Source organism: Equus przewalskii, chromosome 2 (assembly GCF_037783145.1).
Source record: "Equus przewalskii isolate Varuska chromosome 2, EquPr2, whole genome shotgun sequence".
Lineage (NCBI taxonomy): Eukaryota > Metazoa > Chordata > Mammalia > Perissodactyla > Equidae > Equus > Equus przewalskii.
In genome coordinates this window covers 105,411,011-105,434,697 of record NC_091832.1, presented here as the reverse complement: position 1 = coordinate 105,434,697, position 23,687 = coordinate 105,411,011, and positions in this window count along the sequence as shown.

The window sequence follows — 23,687 nt, the reverse complement described above, 5'->3', positions numbered from 1 at the left end:
TCAATGCCACACCAAGATCACAGCTACCTTGTCCTGTCTGTGATAAAAGAACCTATCTCAAAATATCAAGAGGCAAGCATGTTTCAGAAGGGATTCTCAAGTGCCACCATCTGAAATCAGTTACCCTTTGTGTAACATTTAAGGACACTGAATTTCTAATAATTTAGATAGACTTTAGTAGCTACTAAATGCTTCCAACATGCTAGGCACTGCGGGAGGCAGCTTGTGTGTTTTAACTCATTTAATCCTCCCGCAAGCTGGCAAGTAGACATTATCATTTTGCAAATGAGGAAATTGAGATACAGAAATGCTATCCAACATCCTCAGTGTCACACAGTAAATGGACTCATCTGAACTAGGCTACCTCCTAAGACTAATTTCTTTGGTGAACATACACATGAAAAAAAATTGCAGGGAATTTTTGTTTGCTTATTTGTAGTTGCCACATGGACTCTCTCACTCTCTTTTCCTCACTCTTTCCCTCTTAAAGTATTCTTTGTTCGGGGGGATGGTTCCTAGGCTCCCCTTTGATGCACAGAATGCAAATAATGAGAAGATAGGAACAACGCTGAGAAGACAAAGTTTAATATAGATCTACATAGAGAAACTGATCAAAGGATGGAACAACAAAAGCCTACTTGGCTTAAGTTTATGGTATAGATTTTTGAGAGGATCTTGAAGATAAATTTTGGAGCTAATTTGGTATCAAGGCAATACTGATGATAAGAAGGGGACATGAGATTTTAAAAATATTTAGCTAAGTATTTTGAAAGTAGTCCCCCTATGACACATTCAGGAGAGACTGTTGTTTAACGGATTAAATAGTGTTTATTTACTTTTTGGTTGCCAGATAGTTTTGTCTCTGAACAAAAGTCCATATGGGATTGGATCAAAAAATGGTTTGCTTATATGGATTATGTTTTGTAAGGAAGGAAAATGAATAATTAGCTCCATCATCTCTCAAGTTTAAAAATCACAAAATAATCTGATGCCTCCTTTATTGGCTATCTATTGCCACGTAGTAAATCACTCCAAAACTTAGTGGCTAAAAACAATAAGCACTTACTATGTCTCACAGGTTCATCCCCTGTGAACCTCCCTACAGGACTTCTTGAGAGGCCTCACAACGTGGTGGCTGGCTTCCCATAGAATGGGCAAACCTAGAGAGCAGGTGGAAGCTGCACTGTCTTTTATGACCCAGCCTTGGAAGTCACACATCATCACTTCCACCATGTCCCACTGGTCACACAGGTCAGCTCTAATGAGAGGGACACACCAAGGCATGAATGCCAGGAGGCAAGAATCACTGTGGGGAGGGGCGTCAGCTTAAAGACTGGTATCCACACCTCCCTTTTTCTTTCTCCCCAAATCCAAATGGTCACTGAATACTGACTGTCTTCCTTTATAGCTTTTTCCATTTCCACCATCTTCGCTATTCAACTCCTACACCCTGTCTTGATCATGTTCTGACTAATGTAATGGCGTCTTAATTAGTTTTCCTACCTCCAATCCACTCCATATTTCTTTTTGCCACATCTATCATTCTTCTTTATCAGAGCTTGTTGTGTAATTATAATTGGTTATGTATGTGTCTATCCATTTATTTCCCACACTACATTGAAAGGCTTTGAAGGTAGTGACTGTTTCGTGTATTCATATATCTCCACGGCTCCTAAACTGTGCCTTACAGGCATGATACAGAGAAAAGCAGTAAAGCCTAGTGAGTAAATACAGAGGCGGTTGAGCCAGATAAATGCTATATTTGAATCCCAGCTCTGCCACTTCCAAGCTGTGAGATCTCAGGCTGGTTATTTAACCTCTCTGAGCCTCTTTTTCTCGCTTCTTAAAAGCAAGTTAATCATAATTATTAATTAATAATAATATGTATAATTATTATTAATTATTAGTAGTAACTATTATAATAGCTAATAATGCCTACCTTTCAGAGCATAAGAATTGGACAAGTGATGTGTACAAAAGGTTTAGCATTATGTCTTGTACATACTAAATGCTTAATAAATGGTAGCCATTAATATGTCACAAAGTTAGCATTTAATAGTTTTTGATTAAATAAATATTGAGGAAGGAAGTATTTGGCCAGAAGGCCCTGACTCTGGAAGTCCTCTTTCTCCAGCTTTCAGGGAATTTCTATGGAGTTCTAGAGCAGCACCCTCCAGTAGAACTCTCTGCAATGATGGAAATATGCTATATCTGCATGTTCAATAGAGTAGCCTGAAAGAACTTGGGTTAATATGAAAAGTGAGAGAAAATAATTCACATATAATTGCTATTTATGATTTTATTGTCAATTGAAACCCTTTTTAATAATCCCTTGTGTATCATTCTCATCTTCACCATCCCATCCCCAGGTCCTCTGGCTCGTATTGTGTCTAGTCCTCACAAAGCCCTATGGTGTAGATGTATCACCCTCCCTCCTTTTTAGAGATGGGCAAACTGAGGCTCTGGAAGACGGAAACTTACCTAAGGCGACACTGTAAGTGAGGGCAGAGCTGGGCTTTGAACCCAGGGCTGTTGTGATCCAAAGCCTGTTGTCAACCATTCTGCTCTGCTGCCTCATTCTTTGTCCCATGTCCTTCACAAGCCTTGCTTGCTTTTGAGCATCTATGTGTATGATTCCATTATTTTCATTATATAATTACATGAGTTCATTAGAGGAAAATTTAAAAATATAGAGAAGCAAAATAAATAAATAAAGACAATTTAAATTGGGCATTAGTTGTAGCCCGGTTTCTCCATTGTTGAGAGTAACCACAGACCATGATTTACTACCCGGCCTGTCTCCTCTGGGGAGAGAGGGACAGCCCAGGGTGAAGTGTGAGTTCAACATTTCTTTACAGGGTCAGCTCTTTGTATTTTCACACGTGCACAAAGTGGAATGTCAGAGTCTGAAGGGAAGGTATTGATTATCAGATGATTCTGGGCCAACTCCTTCATTTTCAGAGGAGAGAATTGGAAGGCCCAGGGGGTTGAATAACTTACAATGATAATTCTCCAGAAGGTGAAATTATACCTCACCAGAGAAAAGGCAACAGAACATTCAGAAATTCCTCTATGCACATAGGGGTTGTATTTCATTTGACGATATTCCTAAATCCATTTGTTCATAAATTCAAAGTGACAGGCTATAGGCAGCCACTACTGCCACCCACTGGTGGTGGGCAGAGTTGATGCAATTCTACACAGGTGCATAAAATGGTTCATATCTGTGAAAGTCCTTAAGTTGAATCTCATCGCAGGAAACTTTGTATTCATTTAAAAAAAAAAAAAAGTAAGGTGTGTAGAATCAGACAGATCTGTGTTCAAATCTTGGCTGTGCCTCGTGTGAGAAGGGTGACTGCTTTCATTCTTGGTTTTCCATTTGTAAAATGGGGATAATATCTAGTTCATAGGGATATTGTAAGAATTAAGTAATGAATGTGTATTAGATTGGGTAAATGCTAGTCAAAATCTCAGTGGCTTAACACAGTCTCTTTCTCACATCACAGCTCGAAGTGGGTCTTCCAGATCACCAGGCAGCTGTCCTCCAAGTGGTGATGTGAGACCAAGCTCCTTCTACCTGATGACTCCACCATCTTCAACTCTGGCCCCCCGGGTCATCCTGGAGCCCAATATCCACCAGCAGAGCAAGAGGAGAGGACATAGAAGTGTGCAAGGAGGTTTTTATGGGCCAGGCCTGAAGCTGCATACATTACTTCTACACCCATTCCACTGTCCAGAACTCAGTCTCACGGTTGCATCTCACTACTGGGAAGACTGGGAAACATAGTCCAGCAGTCACTGCCCCAGCCATAATTTTTAGTAATAGAAACACAAACATCACTCCAATGCAGTTATGAATTTTTCTTTATGTATTATGTAATACTGTTTATATTTTTCTCAGTTTTTAGTATGACACAGATATGAAACTAAAAGGCAAGGTGGTGTGGTGAAATGAGCAGTGGTCTTGGAGACGTGGCTTCTAATCCTCTGTGATCTTGGACGTATCACTCAGCCAATCTGAACCCCAGTCCTTATCTGCAGAATGATAGGGGTAAAGCCAGCTGGTAACTGTGTAGTCTCCTCTACTCCCATCTTCCCAGCTCCAAAGGTTTACAGTTTTTTTCACAAAAGTAATGCAAAATAAAACATGCAGTGACTCTCAGAGTAGACAAGTGATAGGTTACAAGTCTTGGATGAGTGAAGATGAGAAGATTTCTTGAAGAGAAGCAGCTTTAAGCCTGTTCTTGGAGGAGGTGATAGTCCTGAATAGAAGGAATGAAGTATGGAATGCTATGCAAGGAAGGGGTGAAGAGGACCATAAATAAGAATTTGGGGGAGGGAGCATGGCAAGGAGAATAGCCTGGCTGAAAATATGAATGTGTTAGAGTGGGGCTGGGGGTGAACTGAAGATATAGTTTGATAGGTAGAGGGAAAGAAAACATTAATGATAGACTACCACACTTAGGCCATATTTCATCCAAAAGGATCCCAATAGGAAGCCAATTATGGTTTTTTTCTATGGGCAAGTGACATCATGAAAATCTGTTAGTCATTGTGAAAAGAAATCTGATTAGATCATAGCACTTGATGTGACCTTACCCTTTTTAAGTCGCTGAACTTCTAAAGTCTAAATGCTCCATAAATAATCTTCCAAATATGTTAGTTATCTGAATTCTATACCCATTTCAAGGAAGAAGAAAGAGTTTTACATGGTAATGGGGAAAAGGATGAGGATGTGGGAAGAATCAATAGTTTGAAAGAATTGAAAGAGAGCCCTCAGTTCTCTGCTTTATTTTATTTTATTTTTTTAAATCTAGGATAAATATGTAGGTAAGACATGAGTCAGAGCAAACTCAGAAAGTACCTAGAAGCCTTCAGCATTTGAAGCAGGCTCGCTAGTTTCATGTGGGTGAAGTTTGGTTTTCAGGAAGACAAATTGAAAATAGAACTTGTTTGTTTAGATTTTGCCATTCTCTAGGGACGTCCAAGGATGTTCAATGAACTGAGAGGGGAAGAATTGGTTCTTGGGAACTGCTGCAGGGAGCCTTGTTTGGAGAGAGTATGGCCCTGGAGTGGACCCTCAGCACATTGCAGTTTTTCTCTGGACCTAGTCTGGGAAGACATGGTCTTAGCAAAGGTGAGCACAAGCAATTCAGTCCAGTCCTCACACCAGGTTTCCAGTAAAGACCTCTCTCACATTCTCGAGAAATGTGGAGATTGAAACAGTCCATGGGAAAGCTGTTGATGATCCCCTTGACTCTCCTTCAGCTCCAATAAGCTCTTGGGAAGCATAGTTTTGTTTTTGTTTTTAAGAAAAAAATTACATTTTAGATGGGTAACTATTTGTTACTTTGTGAATATTAATGTTTTTACACAAATGAAATATTCTACTACTAAATAACCACGTGACCTTGGCAAGTCCCAAGCCTTTTCTGAGCTTCAGACTTTGGTTTCCTTCTCTGTAGAATACAGAGACTGGATTATATAATCTCTGAGGCCTCTTTCTGATCTGAAATGATAAATTCAAATTCAAACAACTTCCTCTTTCTGGTAAAGTAACATGAAGCCTGAGGTTACTTTATCACATTGCTCTGAATCTCTATCACGCTTAAAACATATAGGACAAAAATCAGCAGCCCATTGAGCATGTACTGCGGGCAAAATCCTCCATTCAGAGCGACAGCACGTTGGTGGGAGCACTTTGCTCAGAGCTACTTCCTCCCACCCCCGCGACAGGGGGGTGTTCACACCTTTATGCTCCTTAGAAACACAAGTGTTTTTATTGTGGCCATACAATAGCTTCTCTGGCTGTGTGCACTTTCCAGTTTGGCAATAGTTTATTTGCTATCTATTCTTATTCTTTATTCCACTTTCATGTTTTTAAATGGGTTCCACTTTATTTCTATGAGGGAATTTCCTCTGAAGAAAGACCATATCCTAAATAGAGCGATTTTATATACAGTGTCCAGGAGAGAGTATGTGATGATCGTGCGATAGACAATGATGGTAGCTAGAAAAATATCATAGGATTTCAGAGCTGTGCTAATATGGTAGCCATCAGCTATATGTGACTTTTTAAAATTGAAATTAACTAGAATTAAATTAAAAATTCAGCTCCTCTGCCATCCCAGCCACATTTCAAGTGCTCAGTAAGCACACATGACTGGTGGCTACCATTTTGGATAGCACAGATGTAGCACATTTCCTTCACTGGAGAAATTTTAATTGGATGGTGCTGCCTAAGAGATCACCTAGTCACAGAAGCATATTCTTGAGATGTCAGGGAACATGGAAACCACCTAAGATATTCTTCTATCCAGGATGGTTCAAATCTTTCCAGTGCAAAGGAATTTATCACCTTACAAAGTGGTCCATTCCATTTTTGGAAACTTTATATTAGAAAGCTCTTCCTTAAATTGGGTCAAAATCCATATCCCTGTAACTTCTGCTCTCTCTCTAAACACAGGATAAGTATAATGATTTTTACCCCTGGAACTTCATCAGAACATTGATGCCACTACTATGTCTCCTTAGACTCCTCTGTCCAGTGACCCATGCACAGGTGAGGAGGCTGAGGCCTGGAGCAGTCCTGCCTCATGACTCATGGCAGGGCTAGGACTGAAGCCAGGTTTCCAGTTTCCAGTGTGTTCCAGGAAAACCCTACTGCTTCCAAGTCTAACAAATACGTCATTAAAGAGTATGTATACAGGAGTTTATAGGTTTGAAGTTCTTAGTCTTTTCTCTTTCTTTCCATTTTGCTGTTGTTCTCCCATAGTCTTATTCTCTCTCTCTCTCTCTCTCTCTCTCTCTCTCTCTCTCTTTTTTGTGAGGAAGATTGAACCTGAGCTAACATCTGTGCCAATCTTCCTCTACTTTATAGATCCCACCACAGCATGGCTTGATGAGTGGTGTGTGGGTCCATGCCTGGTATGCAAACCCGTGAACCCCAGGCTGCCAAAGCAGAGCATGTAAACTTAACCACTATGCCACCAGGCCAGCCCTTTATTCTCTTTTTTTCACTGCATGGTTCCTAAGAGACTCTAGGCTATTTCTTCCCCAGTAGAACAAAGATTGCTTGCACTCAGCATGAATATTTCAGAACATAAAACTACCTTCTTCCCCCAAATAACCCCTGCTTGCCAAGCATAGAAATCACACTGAGATGGTTGCTTTAGTTTGCCAGTTTGACAGCAGTATGAGGATAGAAGAGGAAGCTGAAGCACTAAAGATAAATGGTCTACTTTCAAATAGTATCTAGAAGAGAAGAGGCTCTTGATAACTATTCAGTAAGAAGGGACATCTACCTCTGCATGGAGCTTTGTGGGAACTTTGCGGGTGAGATACTGTGTTCAGTGTCAGTTACAGCTTCTGATCTGTTCAACAAATGCTCATTGAGGTGAGGGTCTGTGCTGGGGCAACAAAAATGATTGACATATTGTCTTTACCCTCCAGTCACTGGCAGGGAGGCCAAGTGGAGTCAATAAACAGTCAATTACCACTCTAGACATCTCCACTGAGTGCTTTGATGGGTGTGTTTCAAAGGAACCAGGAGATCGGTCTTGGAGCTCAAAGGGTCACAAGCAGTTGCTGTCACAACTGAGCAACTTCTTTTTTCTTGGTGAGAAAGATTGGCTCTGAACTAACATCCATTGCCAATCTTCCTCTTTTTGCTTGAGGAAGATTGCCGCTAAGCTAACATCAATGCCTGTCTTCCTCTATTTTGTATGTGGGACACTGCCACCACATGGCTTGATGAGCAGTGTGTAGGTCCGCACCCAGGATCCAAACCTGCCAACCCCAGGTCACCAAAGCAGAATGCACGAACTTAACCGCTACACCACTGGGCTAGCCCCTTCTGAGAGCAACTTCTGAGAGTCACTAAATAAGGGAATGCATGTGCCAAGCTTCTTAGGGAAGAAGATTCCGACTAAACAAGCCTGGGCCCAGCAGGAGATCTGGCATTGCAAAAACAGCTATCTTCTTTACCAACAAAAGAACTGCTACCTGATTCACCTCCTTAAATTTGGCATACCATCAGAAATAATGAAAACCTTACCAGCCTCCACTACCAGCCATACCCCGTAACATCCAGCACTACATACATAGTTGTTGACGATATATATATAAGTGTGTGTGTGTAAGTGCATGTGTGTATATATATATATACCAACAACATGTATAGGTAGGATTTTATATAGAATTATTTTATATATGTATATATATACATATATAGGTATGATTTTATATATGTTTTATATTTTACTGGTCTTATAATTTGTATATAAATGTATATTTATGTAATACAAATTTCTAGTTGTGTACCCTTATCTATATATAATTTTTTATTTATAGATTTTATAATTTTTATATATGTATGTATACGTGTGCATACATACACACTGAGGATATTTCTGGAAAGATACACAATAAATTTTTCACAGTGATTATCTCGGGAGAGCAGGAATGGGGATCTTGGGTCTGGAGTAGGGAAGGATACGCTTGCGTTTCATTTTATAACCTCTATATTTTTATTGTCCATTTATTACTTTTAGAACAATAAGAACATTTTTATTAATATTTGGTTATGCTAAGGACACCATCATCTATCTTCACACTGTTTTCCAACGTGATCTCCAAAGCGCAAATAGAGTTAGAAGACCTCGTTCCAGGCTGGGCTCATCCAGGTGCCTACCATGGAAGGTTTAAGTTGCTGTGGTTATTTCCACATTGGCCAATCTGAGATAGCTGGACCCAAATTAAAATCAGATGAGATGATGTGCATGACTACGTGACACTGCTGGCAAACTGTAGACTCCTACACCCAGGTCCATAACACTGGCTTGTCGAAGAGTGCCCAGAACTACCCAACTTGACTAAAATCATCTAGGTCCTGGTCCTCTTCACCAGCCTATTTTTTAAAAGGGATGCATGAATATATGTGTGTGTGTGTGTGGTAGAGAGAGGTGGGCTGTGACGTTATGATGAAGAAATGAGTGGGAGCAGGAAGGAAAGAAATGAGAGGGGACAGTAGTACAGACTAAGGTGGGAGAGGGTGGGCAGGAGGCCTCCAGGAGTCCTGATGTGGTCCAGGCCTCCTTGCGGGAGGATGCTCCTTTCTGGCATGAGGCCTGAGCTGCCATAACTTGCGCCTGTTCCCTGCTGACGTGTGAAGATCTCTGCTGGGAGAATGAGGTATCATTCTAGAGAGTTTCAAGAGAATATGGTGAATTCATGTCCAAAGGCTAGCTGCCTCCCGCTGTCCTCTGCCAGAGTCCTTTATTGACTCCCTGGATCCTCTTGTTTAATTGTTAATTCAAGCAACATTTATTGAGTCTCTCCTCTATGCTCGGCATTGTGCTCAGTCCAGGGGAAATGAGACAAATATGATGCTGTCCCAGCCATCAAGCTATTTACTGTTAATAGTGGGTAAGAATGTGGAAATAATAACTGGACGTGGGCATAATAAGTGTGTTAACTGTTATAGCAGAGAGGACGCACAGAGAGCTATGATGGTGACTAACAATGCAAAGGGAAGCGGGGCAGACATTGGAGGATAGGTAGGAGTTTGCCAGACAGAAGGATTTTGAACCGAGAGGCTCAAAAATGCATGAGAGATTCAGAGGAAAGTGAGTAATCGGTTTTGGCTGAAATATAGAGTGAGGGCAAAGGGACAGAGGCAAATCTGAAAAGACCAGGCAGGGTTGGGTTGTAAATGGCATTTTGTGTCACACTAAGGAGTTTGTACTCTGTCCGGCTGGCAAGAAAAGGCTGGGGAAGATGAGAGCAGTTCATTTGATTTTACATCTTTTATGAAGGAAAAGTTATACAGCTACACAGTTATTTACCTGTAACAAATTAATAATGTATTCATCACAAGGACCTCTTTGACCTACTTATTTCATTGTGAAGTATAATTTTGTCATGTATATTCTATTTCTCTCAAATAATTGATTGGCCACTCAATATTATTAGACATAAAGCACGGAAGAAATCCTAAACCTGTTTGGGAATCAAAATCCCCAGTTTGATGAGTTGATGAAAGCCATGATTCTTCTCCCGTAAAAATGTAAATATAAAAATATTACATACAATTCCAAGGAGTTCATGGAACTCTTAAAAAATTCCTGAGTTCAAAGTTTGTATAGACAACCAGATGACAGTTTGGGCAGTTTTGTTTTTTTTTTACAAGGAAATTATGTAGAGTCTTAGGTACTTACCTAAAGCCTTATATTGTGTTCAAAAGAATGAATTCAAAATCTTTTTTCAGTGGTAAAGTCTGAGGTCACTCTCAAATACAGTGTGGAACGTTGAATTATTTTGAAGTCTTCTTGATTAAAAGAACTCTAATTCGTATTTTATTAATATGAAGAGGGTCATTAAGCTGTTTTAGGATGCCCAAACATGAAATGAAGGAAGAAATAATCCTATAACGTAAGGTGAAAAATAATAATTCCATCAGATATCAGATGTTCAAAAGCCTTTTCTTACTGCTGCCATATAAATACAGGAATGAGTCCATGACTGTAAATAAAGATCTCTCCAATGTTAAGGCTTGCTAACTTTCAGAATAAAATGAGATTCCTTTATTAATTTATTAACCCAAGAGACCCTTAAAATTGCATCGCGTTTTGCACATGGACCAAGGGTAACATCTTTTGGACATGTTTCGCTGAGCCTTCCTGTTTGGGACCTGCAGAAGAGGCTGGGGTGGGTGTGAGGGTGGGGGTTGTGTATTGGAACTTTTTGTGGCAGGAGTGCAAAGAAAAAGATTCACTGTTTGGCTTCTGAAAGCCAAAATAGGGTTTTGTTCTTTTTTTTTTTTTTTGGTTGAGACAATAAAACCTGATTTCCTTGAAAAATAAAACAATTTTTCTAAGCTCCTCGTTGTCCTATTGATATGGGAAGAACCTGATCTAGTGACTTGATCTTGAGATTTTATGTAAAGAAGGAGGACTAGAAAGCTGGAAGAGGAGTGTGGAAAGAAGCTGTGAATGGGTATGGATGGGGAAGAGAGGCGGGTGAGGAGAGACCCAGTCCTGGCCTCCTCCCCTTGGCTGAAGTCCCAGTGGGGACACATCTGCTAGATACGCTGAGCAGCCCGACTCCTGTCTGTGAGAGTGGGAGGGGACTGGCTTGCATGCATGTTGGGCTACTATGCTACTTAGTGTTTAAACAGAGTCTGAGCTAGCTCTCTGGAGCCGCCCTTGGCACTCAGACAATGCAGAGAGTTTAGAAGTTCCTGCTGGCAGGAGAAAGCTGCAGCAGGAAGTAGATGGTGCTGGCTGTCCAACTTAGCAGAAGTCCCCAGGCAAGAGCAAAGGGCCTCTGAAGCCAGGTTGCAGCCCATCTTCAGGGGCCAAGTCACCAGAAAGAAACCTTGGTCTCAGGCCAAACTGAGAGAGCACAGACCAGTCACACCAGCCTCAGACTTCAGGAGCAGCCACCAGCTCCATGCCCAGGGGCAGCAGCAGGGCAGCCAGATCACAGAGGACACCAGCCAGTGCATGGCCACGGATGCCACAAAGAGCACAGTAAAGCCCCTCACACATCCAGCTGCTTCCCAGAAGGGAGAGAAGGAGAATTCTGAAAGTCTGAGCTTTTACTGAAGGACTGAATCACCCAAAAGCAATCATTTGAACCCGTTCTGATTGATGGTATCATATCATATTTGAATAGATTGAAATTTAGATGGAAAGGATACTATTGAAATCATCAGTTACTTTTTGATGTGTAGGGTGGGGGCTCCTAAGGAGGATGAAGTCAGCCATAGAGAAACGAAGCAACTACATTTTCTTTGCCTTGAGTGAATTTAGAATCCTGCTACATCCTTTTCCTGCTACACAATCCTACCACAAATTCAGGACTATATCATATTTTATTATTTCTTTGAAAAATGATTAAAAAATCCAAATTTTAATTAGTAGGGTTTTTAATTTTAAATATGCTAAGCAGATATAATTATATGTGTTTAACAAATTATTGACTTTTGTGTTACATAGACCATATATTTTGTACATGTGTATGTGTGTGTGTGATAACATACATGTATATATCTTAATATTCTCTATTTCCTTTTTTTGTTATATTTCCTGTGTGCTGAGCTGAGGTATTTATTCTTCTGAATGATGCAATGGGTTAACAAGATAGTATATCAGGAAGGAAATCTTTTAAGGTACAAGGACCTTGACACTACAATTTGTTTCGATTTGATTAAACAGATGGAATTCCACGCAAGTGGAAAGTTGTGAAGGCGGGCTCCTATAGCATATACAACATCAGTGAACAAAAGTGGTGGGAAGTCACTGAAATGAAAGCTGGCAGAATGGTTTCTAGCATCTCACCTTTTACCAACGATACTCTGCTGCTTTGAGCCTTCATATTCAAAATCCAGGTTTTGTAACAATAAGAAAAAGTGCTGTTTTTACCTGTGAAATTCTAAAACTCCTAACCATCAGAGAATGAAGTGGGTGATTGCCTGAAAACGACTCATACATTCCTTGAACATTTCTCTCAAAAAGTGATTCTTTTATGAACATGTAGAGGAAGCCCTGGGAACTACAGTAAATGTGGGAGTTTTTTTCTGAATAAAAACTACTGAAATTTATGACAAGGATTATTCTTCATTTAGTATGTAGATGTTATAGAGATGTCAGAAGTCAACGAAAATTTTAAGTGTAATATTTTGGAAACTTTTGTATGACCTAATTTTAGTTAACTGGAAATAGTTCTAATTAAAGATGAATATATTTTAAGTGACAGAATGTTTAAAGGACACTTTCTTTCCAACTAATTCTGTAAGGCTGAAACAGGAATTAATGAAAAACAATAATATGAAGATCCACATTGAACTTTCTTCTTCATTTTTAAAAAGGATATAAATCTTGCCAATTTAACCAGAATCTAATTTTTCTGTTTGATTGCATTTTTATAGCACACAGAATTGGAGAAACTATCAGCATCATATTAAGTTTAGATACATTATTTTAAATGAAGAAAAAATATCCAATTTAAAGCAGAGGAAATAGGCTTAATGTTAGTGGGTATATGAGGTATAAGATGTGTCAAGAAAACAGTGAAAGGGGAGCACGTGTTTTGGGAGAGTGTCCTCTGGGGGTAAATCAAGAAATTCTCATTTGGGGCATTTAGTACTTGTATTATTATTGTATATTTGATTTCCCTTTGTTTCTTCTTGTGTTGAGACACAAGTGGTTTGCGGCCAAAGAAAGTGCAAACAACTTGATAATGTGCCATCACCGATATCCACCAGCACCCCGAGAAGAAACAAGCTACTCAGTGACGGTAAGCAACACTCACGAGGAAACCACTTCAAAAGACTCCGGTCAGTGTTGGCAAGAGGACAGTTTTACTGCAAAGCACTGTTTAGAATAAAACTTGCTTCTAAACAGAGGAATGCTTAGGAAATAATGCTGTTGAGGAAGGGAGGGTGCAGAAGGGAGGCTGCACAATCACACTTCCATGGTGTGGAGGAAAATGCCGGGATGGGAGGACTGAGTGTCCTGGGTTTCAATCCTAGTTCCAGCACTTGGGCTCTTTGGACGTCTGTCTTCTCCTACGTGAAATGGGCCTAAGGATGCAAACCTTCTAAGATTGTTATGAATATTAAATGAGTTTAAATAGGCAAAGTGCTAAGGCCATGGCCTGGACTTCAGACGGACTTATTAGTCCCCTTTCTTACTACGTCTACTTAGAGCAAGTTAGTGAATAAATACATGTGGATTAAATGCTCTAACATAATCATCCGCTCGTTCCTATGAGCACACGTGCTGTCCTCGGGCTCTCCCCCGGGCGAACGGGGACTGGTGTGGGAGGCACAAGTCCCTACCCCAGGCAGCTCTAGAAGCCTCACACCAGAGGCTTCCCTGGCCCACGCCCAGTTGTAATTCAGATAATTCAGATTAATCCTCTGAGCTACATCAGTTTTATGATTATGTTCTGCTCACCCAAAGAAAACCAAATGTTTTTTAATCCTTTCTAGAATAATTCAGCACTATGCTAGGTCCTTTACATATATAAGCCTTTCAACAACTCAGAGAGGTGTGTATTTTTATCCACAAATGGGTGTCTTGATATCAAGGACTATCCTTTCCAAGGCAACATTCCTGAAATATCTGGGACTCCCTTAGAAGCACGGTTTCCAGACATTCTGGTTCTGCTGGCCAGAAGGGATCACTTCTGCCACCTGCCGTCAGAGAGAACATGGACGCCCAGGCCACGTGGCCTCATCCAGTGGTGACTTCTCATTCTGTTCAGCCACATTGTAAGGCCATATTTCCCTCCCCTGAGCCTGGGGTGGAGGGAAAACCATGTTGGCCCCATTACAGACCTTTTCTTTAGCCCAGAGGGGTGACTTAGCTCTTCATGCCACATTGTCTTAGTCCAGAGCTCCTGGGCAAGACCCTTGAAAATCCTCTCGACTCTCACACCTCTCACCATGGTGTTTCACTGTATATAACATTATTGGTTCCACGCCTCCCTAAATTGCATCAGGGCAGATGAATCCCTCTCTGGACCAAGCTTCCTCACATTAAGTAATCTCTCTCATACAATGCTCATAACATTGAGATATTAGAGATAAGACCATACCTGAGGTTCAGAGATAATCAGATAGCTTTGGCTAAGATAACCCTGGTAGAGAAAGCTGGGACTAGGAGCCAGGTCTTTTGACTTCAAGTTTAGGACTTTTTAGACTATGCTATTCTGCTTCCTGCTCTCATCAGCAATTAATATATCTTCAGGGATGTCGGAATAAGACAGTATCCTTTCATATCTCATTTAAATACTCAATTCTACGGAAAATGATGATCTTATGATATTTAGCAGCATTTATATAGAACAGCATTTAACAAATTTATTAAGTGTTGAATTCGGAGGAACATTAGGTGCTTAAAACATTTTAAAAGAGTGATTCACTACCGTTACTAAGAAAATATGCAGTGGGGGTGATTCACTGTAGAAGGTTTAAATGAGGCTTTGAAATAGATGGTGTACCAATCATAATAAAAAATTTAAAAAAGAGAGAGAAAAGAAAAAAACCCTTTGTGGTTGCTTTTCTTGCAACTAAATGTCATTTTACTAGAAAAGGGTTTGGCCAACCTATTGATTCATCCTGGACGGATGCTGTTTTTTGTTTTAGAATTTTTTTAAGACCTATTGTTCATTTTAATAATTTCATTTCTCTTTCTTCTTTTCCTTCTTCTCATTCTTGTTCTCCTCCTCCTCCTCTTCCCCTTCCTTCTTCTCTATCTCCTTCTTTTTCTTTTTTTCTTCTTTTTTTTGGTATTAAAATTAGTTCATACAAAGAAATCACATAGTGTACTACAAAGTTAATATCTATCAAAATGAATTATATGTTTGGCTTCATTTATCCTTTCTCTTCATCCATGGAAAATGCCTATTATTTTTCTCCAAGGGAGATAAAGACATTAGAATGGTCTGCCTCTAAAGGTAGAATAGGAGAAGAGTCAATGTTGAGACGTTACGAACTCACTCTTCAGGGAAGTTCCCACACTTATGTAGAATAGGGTATTAGTCGGGATTCCCCAGAGAACCAGAACCAACAGGATGTGTGTGTGTGTATATATATGTTTGTGTGCATGTGTGTTTATACATATATATGTATCTTTATATATATATATATAAAGAGAAAGGTTTATTTTAAGGAGTTGGCTCACACAGTTGTGAAGGCTGACAAGTCCAAAAAAACTGCAGAATAATCTGACAAGCTAGAGACACAGGAAAGAGTCAATGCTGCATGTCACATCCAAAGGCAAAATGCTGCCAGAATTCCCTCTTCTTCGGAGGAGGTCAGCCTTTTTCAATTAAAGCCTTCAACTGCTTGGATGAGACCAACCCACATTATGGAATAGTGTTAATCTGCTTTATTCAAAGTCTGCAGATTTTAATGTTAATGTTATTTTAAAAATACTTTCACAGAAACATCTGGAATAATGTTTGACCAAATTTATGGGTCCCCTGGCCTAGTTGATACATAGAATTAACCATCACAGATGGCCAGATACTCCCTGTAAAGAGATCATTGCCCCATGTCCCATTTTAAATCATATCAGAATAAGTAGAGTGGTCCCTTAATAAGCTGTGTCAGACACAACTCCTCTTCTCTCCCTGGCTTATCTAGAAATTTTTATGTTTTTTTGCAAACTAAAACCTGGTTCTCTACATTTATGGGAATTTGGAAGGGAAATTGTTGCCTCAACTCCAAGTGTGGTGTTACAAATCAACAGCAATTTTCCTCACTGGCAAAGCTGGTAAAATTCTTTCCTCTAAACTGTAAAGAGTTGACAGTTCCTTCCCTACTAGTCACTGTGAACAATGGCATAAATCTACGGGATTATTAGAGTCAGTTTCCCAAAATGTCTTAATGCCAATTCTCTATTGCTTCCTTTAAGCTTCTATTACTGACTCATCCCTTCTGTTCCCCATTCTGTCTTGTAGATGTAAGAATAGCCCAACAGCGACTGAGTCAAACCTGGGAAAACAGGAGAAGTTGTGGGTCCTGACTCCTCACAGTCTTGAGTAATTCCATCCTCTCCAGGGCTTCCGGAAGTTGCTACTTGTGTGTGTGTGTGTGTGTGTGTGTGTGTGTGTGTGTGTATCTTTGAGGGGTAAAGATCAAGAACTGAGAGAAGGATACATAGGACACAGAAGAAAGAGAAGACTGGAATTTTCTTTTTCTTTTTTTCCAGTTTGTTCTCTCCAAATGTTTAAAAAATTAGGACTGAGAAGGTGTAGTGAAATTCAGAAAAGAGATGCTCACTATAATATAAAAAATTCATCTAAATCTTTCTCTCTCAAGATTGGTATCATGCTGGTACTGTGAAGAAAGGGGTATAAAAGAGGAGTCAGAAGAGAAGACAGATGTCCTGGGCCGGGGGACAGGCACAGTGTCAAAAGTTTGTGGGAAAACAGCCTGACCAGAGTGGACATCAGCAGGAAATGAGGCTGGGTAAGGAGTGTAAAGCCACATTTTGGAGAGTCTTAGAAACCCCACTGAGATGAGACTTGTCACAATTGTGTTGTTATGAGTAGAGAAGAGACATGATGTGGTGGGGTTGGGGAGATGAGGAGGAATGAACAGAGGGCCCAGACAGGAGCTTTGGGAAAGCCCCGCTCCTGGAAGGTGAGAGGAGGAGGGTCGATGTGTGTGTATCTTGTCCCATAACTGATTTCCTCCCTGCAGTTAGAGAGGAGGTCATATGATGATGGTAAAGACAAGAGGTTAGGATTGAGGGCTCGAGAGAAGGTTGTTCAGTTCAATTCTACAAAACGTTTTTGAGCTTCTGCTCTGGACTGGCCACAATGCTAGGTGTTAGGAATACAAAGATGGATAAAATATGGCCTCTCTCCTCAAGAAGCTTCCAGTCTTGCAGCAATCAATAAGAAAAAGAATTTTTTTTTTTTTTTTTAACGAGCTAGCAGCACAAGTCAGGCTTGATCTCTTACTTGACTGAGTATTGAGACTTGGAAGTCTAGTATGCCAAGGTGGGAGGTGGGGACAGTGTATCATGGAGGCCAGGGTGGTGTTGACATGACATTGCAGAGTGAGCTAATGGCAGGAGCTGGATGATTAGAGATCCCAGGGAAACAGCAAGCTCCATATATGCAGGGGGGTGGGAGAGGCTGGTGTGTAAGAAGGTTGTGGTGAGATTCAGTGTACATTCCAGGATCTCATGGTGAGGTCCAGGGAGTGACTATGCAGATGCACTCCTACTCTGGAATGGGGATGGAGGTCAAGAACCAGAGCAAGTGAAGAATCTTGAGATCCAAGAGTGGGATGAGTTGTTAATGGACAATTACACTTTTCTGCACTTATGACAAGATGAAATTGCTCCCACTACTCTCAGACTGGGCTGAGAAAATATTTCTTTATATCTCCATAAATCATCTCAATTTCTTCATGGCCCCACCTTCTAGGGGATAGGAAAGAAAACCCTAAATGTTAGTTTAGTCTCTAAGTAAACTTAATGCATTGTAATGAAAAGAACCAACTATATAATTTGCAGGGCTTAGTGTAAAGTGGAAATGCAGTCCCCTTTGTTCAAAATTAAGAAATTTCAAGATGGCAACAGTAGAATTTAAAGCAAGCCTAGGGACTTCTAGTCTCACACCTGCAAAACTAGGCCTGGTAATAAATTCAACAGTCCCTCTAGGTGACTGCTCCGTATCTTTAAAGTGCTCAGAGTCTCTGATTTCCTCTCCCTCTGACTGTTCCTCTGAAGGTGGGGACAGGGTGTGGCTTACATGGAGATTGTGGGGAGAGGACATGTGGCTCCTAGCACTGCCCCCTCTATCCTCACTGGTCTCTACAGTGAAGCAGCTGGTTTTTGTGCTTCCTGTACTGGTGGCCACTGAGATGCAACTGGCTCATCTAGTTTTAGGGGATGAAGTGCTGGCCCACATGCTGAAGTCCAGGATTCCAACCCCTGTCCTTTTATGTTGAAATCTTGGCTCAGGGCAGCTCTTTGCCCCAGCCCTGGGCCTAGCCAGTCCACTGGCACTTTTGGCACTTCTATGGTTTCTCATTGGGGCACTTCAGAAATGTCTGGTCCCCTGATTTCCACAGCATTTGTGGGGCACTGTAAGCCCTGCCAAGGCCCATCTGTCTTCACCCTTCCCACACACTCCCCTGAATCACCATGGCCCAGTGATGATGGGTGTGGCTCTCTCTAGTTCACCTGAGAAGGTGGGTCATGCGTCCTGATGTTCTTGGGCTTTCTCATGCCTGCCTGAATGTTTCTAAAGCATCCACCAGGTAAGGCTTTTAAGGAAGGTGCAAGGACCTGCCTATCTACCCCATGCCCATCTCTAGCTGCAGCTTCTGGATCTTCTGCTCCCCACCATTTCTCCAGCAAAAAGAGATGTTTTGAGCTTTTTGATATTCTCTATGTCATATCTCACTTTCCTTTTATGGTCCTTATGTGCACAGAATTGAATTAATCAGAAATTTTGGTTCATAATGCATTATCTTCATTGGTTTCCTTCATGTCCCTCTTTTATTTTTAGCTGTTCATTTATTAATTAATATAATCAACATCGTGAAACCACTCAACCCAGGAGCTAAAACATTACCGATAACTTACATCTACCTCATCGTGCCCCATACCTCTTCCCTAGAAGTAATTATTATCCTGAATTTTACATTATTCTCTCTCCTTCTCTCTCTCTCTCACAGACACAAACACACACACCACACACACACACAGTTTTATCTCACATGTAGCCAGCTCAAGAGAGTCAACAACTGTGTGCTTCCCTTCCCATTTCTGCGTTTACTGATATCATGTGGGTAACTTGAAATCAGCACTGTGGGAGTATTTATAGCATGAACTTAGCAAATACTACAAAGCAGTGCCTTTTTCTCCAGAGAGCTCGTTTAAACATTTACCAGCACTCCACTGCATGTACGTTCCTAAACAAAAACTGCCTCTTTTGTTCACTTGCTGTAGTCCTAACTCCTAGAATGATGCCCAGCACATAGAAGACACTAAGTTGTTTAACATGTGAATAAATATCCTTCTCTATCCCCAGGGCAGCAAAGCTCAGGACTTAGATAGCACAGTGGAAGGTGTCCTCTCTGCCTATGGAAGAAATTCTATCATCTGAGAGCTAAATCAAGTTAGAAAACTCTCTCTCTTTTAATAAAGCCTGGCTTCAGTAACTATTATCTTCTACCTAAACCCCATGGTGGATGTTATATAATGAATATTAGGGCTTCTGTTCTCCTTGCATTCCTGCTGGAACAGTTCTAAACCTGTTAGGCAAATAGATGCCTATGGAAAAAGACCAGGGGAGTGGTCTGTACAAGGGAATGCAAAAGGAAAAATATCTAAAAAATATTATCCCAGATACACATTACTTTTCCCAGGAACCTAAACCAAAGGGAATGACACCATGGCAGGCTATTGCAGAAACACTGAGGAGGCCAGGAGGCCATGAAAAAAGCCAAGGAGGGAGATTATGTTTCCTTCAGGAATGTGTCTTGGAGTCATTCAAATCATTTCACAAAGCAGGGGGTCTATTATCGTAAGGTAAAGGGAAAAACTACCCTCTTCCTCTGTGCCTCCTTCCCCACTCACACAGAACACTTCACTTCTGACACTTAGGATCACCAAATGTGTGAGGATTTTTTCCCCCAGCAAGCAATTCTCTGAGACACTAGCTGGTGTCCTACAATTTGATTCAATTCTGACACTAACTGGAGTTAGATTAGACCCCACAGGTTAAGGGCTCAGTCACGTAAGACTGCCCCCCACTGCAGGTGCCAATCAGAAATTGTAGGTTACCCACAACTTCTGTCCCATTTGGCTACAAATCAGAGGTTCCTATGACCCTCTTCCTTAGATTCAATCATTTGCTAGAACAGCTCGCAGAACTCAAGGAAACACTTATATTTTCCCATTTCTTATTTAATAAATGACACTGATGAACAGACAGATGAAGATATACATAGGGTGAGGTCTAGAAGGATCCCCAATGCAGGAGCTTCTGTCTCCATGGAGTTGGGGTGCAGCAACCACCCGGTACATGGATGTGTTTACCAACCTGGAAGCTCCCCGAACCTCATACTTTCCTCATGTAGGTGTGATCTATCATTAACCCCATTTCTAGCCCCACACTCCTCTCTGGAGAATGCGGGATGGGGCTGAAATTTCCCAGCTTCTAATCATGGCTTGGTCTTTCTGGTAACCAGCCTCCCCATCCGGGAGCCCACAAGGAGTCACCTCATTAGAACAAAGGACATTCCTGTCAACTAGGAAATTCCAAAGGGTTTAGGAGCTGTGTGCCAGGAAGAGGAGTCAAAGACCAAGTATTAGAGCAAAAGATGTTCTTATCACTTAGGAAATTTCAAGGGTTTTAGGGGCTCTGCCAGGAAGTGTGGGCAGAGACCAATATTTATTTTTTCTATTATTTCACATATAAGCAGGACCAGCCACACTTCTCTACATGTGTGAGGCCACAGTCTATTTGCAAGAAGTGTAGAATTAAGGAAATGCTATTTGAGTTTTTAGACAATCTACTAAAAACTCAAAACACAGATGCCATGGGTCCTATCACTACTGCCTTCTTCTTCTCCCTCCTTCTCTCCCCTCTTTCTCCCTAAATGTCCCCTCTCCTCTCTCTCTGCTCTTTTTCATTCTCCTCTTTCTCCTTTGTACTTCTTTCTTTGTCCTCTCCTTTTTCCAGGCAGTGTACAGTAAGGCAGACTGCTGAGTGTGCATGGAAGGAAAAAATAAGGAAATGGACCAGAGTTCCATCTCAGAGCACTTTCCATTGCTAGGAGTTGAAGCACTGTGCCCTCTGGGTGGGTACAGGCATGTCTGTGATTATTTCTGGGTGTTTTAGACACTCTGGAATGTCTCATATTAACATTTTTATGAAAATAAAAAATTAATCTTGATATTACGTTCATCTGAAAATGACTCTACAATCTTACTTTTTCCTATACTCTCCCTTATGTGGCAGAAAAATCCTATGTGTTTATAAAATCTTGTTTCATTTTCCTCGCTGAGTCACCACTTGGAGGAGAGCCCCGAAAGGGAGCCTCCCACCACACATCAGACTGTGACATGAGCAAGAAATAAACCGTGTTGAGTTAAGGCACTGAGATTTGGTATTTGTTACTGCAGACTAGTCCATCCTATCCTGATTCTTTTCTTAGGAACATCTTCAAAAGTCCTAGGATTCAGGGGCTGGCCCCGTGGCCGAATGGTTAAGTTTGCGCGTTCCGCTGCAGGCGGCCCAGTGTTTCATTGGTTCGAATCCTGGGCTCGGACATGGCACTGCTCATAAAACCACGCTGAGGCAGCGTCCCACATGCCACAACTAGAAGGACCCACAACAAAGAATATACAACTATGTACTTGGGGGCTTTTGGGAGAAAAAGGAAAAAATAAAATCTTTTAAAAAAAAAAAAGAGTCCTAGGATTCATTCTAATTGAACATACATGGGTCATATACTCATCCTTGAAACAATTACCATAGGCAAGGAGCAGTTGGCACATTGATTGACCGAGGTGGGGCCACATGCTGTACTCCTGGAATTGAACACAGAACCTTGGTGAACAAGTGGATCGATACTGAGGTAAGAGTTGATATGCCAGGAAGAAATCATGGAATTGGTTTGTCTTTTCTTTCTTTCTTAAGTGAGGAGGCACAGAAAGACAGGGAGTAGATGCTGGAGTCTAAGACATCATGGGTTTTTAGCAATAATAAATAGGCTATTTTTACTTTAATAAATATTAATGTTAAGAATTAGTTGTAAATAAGTCTAAAAGGAAAAATTAAATCCAATTTTAGAAGCTCTAACTCTTGAATACCAAAGTAGATCATCTATTCTCCTATAAAATTTAGGGAACCATGTGTGTTTTTGAGGTGGCTAGCTATTTGACGTGTTTGATGAGAGTAGTTTTCTAAAAAGCAATAACTTGCTGGTAGTATGCAGAATAGATTGAGGTTGAAGAAAACTGGAGTTGAGAAAATTATAATAATCCAAGAATGCAATGATAAGTGATAGTAGTAGTAGTGGTGGAGGGAGTGAAAAGGAATTGACAGGCTGAGTTACATGAGAAAGGAAGAACTGACAGGTCTTCACATCTGATTTGATGCAGGGAGATAAGAAGGAATCGAAGATGATTTAAAGGCTTGAAACTTGCACAGGGAGATTATGTTTGGAGAAGATGATGTGCTTCTGTACACTGAGTCTGAGATGCCTATTAGGAGTCCAAATTGAAGTTAAGCAGCTAGAATCTAGGGAATAATCTGCTCTGGAAAGAAAGATTTGGGAGGCATCTACATAAAGATATTTGTTGATAAAATTACTCAGTGAGAGTGTAAATTACAAAGTTGTCCTCAGAGGTCTGAGAACAACTCCTTGGGCAATAACCACCATTGGGACAGGCGTGAGTAGAGAAATTGAGTGAAGAAGAGAGAAGAACCAAGGAGGAGGAGAAGAAAGTAGTGTGTGTCGAGGAAGGGAATCTCAAGTTGTCTTCAAACTGCCCAATGCTGCACAAAGTGACACTGAGTCACTGGGGATCTTGAAGTTTCAACAGAGTAAAGATGAAGTCTCAGGACAGCCAAATTTCAAAGTGTTAAGGAGATGGCGAATGGTGAGGAGATAGTGTTAAAAGGCAGTTATGAAATAAAATCATAGATTGGAGGCACATCGCAGTCAAACCAAAGTTTCTCCAAGACTGAGGAAACCTGTGCATTTTTAAATCAGAGGAAAAGAAGCCAGGGAGGAGGAAGTTTTTGTTGTTGTTTTGTCTGTTTTTCATTTTTTCAGAAAACTAGTAAGAATAAGAATGATACCTTTTATTGCCACATAATATGTGTCAGCCTCTGTGATAGGTAATTTTCAGTTTTATTTTTCCAATTACTGTACTGATTTTATAGAGGAGGAAATGAAAAATCAGAAAGGTTGAGTAACTTGACAAGGTCAGTCAGCTGTTAAGTGGTGGAGCAGAATCAATCTCACTGGATGTGAATTCACTTTCAATGACACCCCACAGTCTCTGCAGTGCCCAGCAGTGCTGGCATGAGACAGTCCATCAGAAAGTTCTCAGAGAATGGTAGGTGACATCTAGGAACCTGCGTATAATATGAAGAGACTTCCAGGGATGTCTAACAGAGGCCCCTGATTTATCTCA